The sequence below is a fragment of the Scyliorhinus canicula genome, unplaced genomic scaffold (assembly GCF_902713615.1).
Source record: "Scyliorhinus canicula unplaced genomic scaffold, sScyCan1.1, whole genome shotgun sequence".
NCBI classification, from domain to species: domain Eukaryota; kingdom Metazoa; phylum Chordata; class Chondrichthyes; order Carcharhiniformes; family Scyliorhinidae; genus Scyliorhinus; species Scyliorhinus canicula.
Window position 1 is genome coordinate 4,988,364 of NW_024055728.1, and position 1,167 is coordinate 4,989,530.

The window sequence follows — 1,167 nt, forward strand, 5'->3', positions numbered from 1 at the left end:
AATCATCTCTCACTTTTCTGCATTCAACTCCATTTGCCAATCTCAGCCCAGCCCTTCAGCTTATCTGTCCCTCTGTAACATGCAACATCCTTCCACACTGTCCAGAACTCCACCCTCTTTAGTGTCGGCTGTACATTTACTTACCCATCCTGCTAGGCCCTCCTCCAGCTCATTTATAAAAATGAACTCAATGAGGTTTGTGAGGCACGAACTACCCTTTACAAAACCGTGTTGACTATCCCTAATCAACTTATTCCTTTCTGTATTGTTAAAAATCCTATCTCTTATAAAACTTTCCAAGAGTTTTTCCACAACAGAAGTAAGGCTCACTGGTCTATAGTTATCGGTGTTGTCACTACTCCCCTTCTTGAACAAGGGGACAACTTTTGTAATGCTCCTGTCATCTGGCACTATTCCTGTAGACAATGATGTTTAAATTCAGTATATTGCTTATGGGTGCCGGAGTATATGTGTTGTTCCGCATGGTTAACATTGATACAACAGCCCCTTCACTTCTTCAGTCAGGATAATGTCGATTCAAGGTTTAAATCCATCCACATATGTTGCTGCCCGAATTTGAAACAACACTGTATTTGGGAGAAGTTGATCTATTCTGTTAATATTAGCATACTGATAATCCCTGTGAAGACGAGATGTTTATCCATATTTACGCCGTGTGCTTTGAATAAATACAAATCTGGCTGCTGCACATTGAGGAAATGCAGTTCAGATGATATTGCAGATAGATATTTGAGGAAATTAAGAAAATGTTCACAAAGTTGATATGGCACAGACGTGTAAATGTTCAAATTTCCGTTAAATTACTGTGTTTCTCAATATCAATAAAACAGATAATTGAAGGAAACTGGCGAGGAGGCCGCTGAATTAATTTTACGACGTTTCTTGAAAAAATATCTTCATATTTTGAAACAGCTCATTGCCGCCTCGCTTATATTGACAATAATTGAGGAATTATGGTCTGATTGTTTCAGCCTCTGGACTGTCCTTTTTCGATTTGACCGCATTCACTGACGAAGACAAGAATGAAAGTGTTTTCCTTTGGCAATTTCATCATGAACTGATCAATCTGGCCAGCATTTTTTCAAGCATAGCTGTCGAATATTTATTTTTCTTGTCCAGGTTCCATTCTGTTCACAGAATAATCAC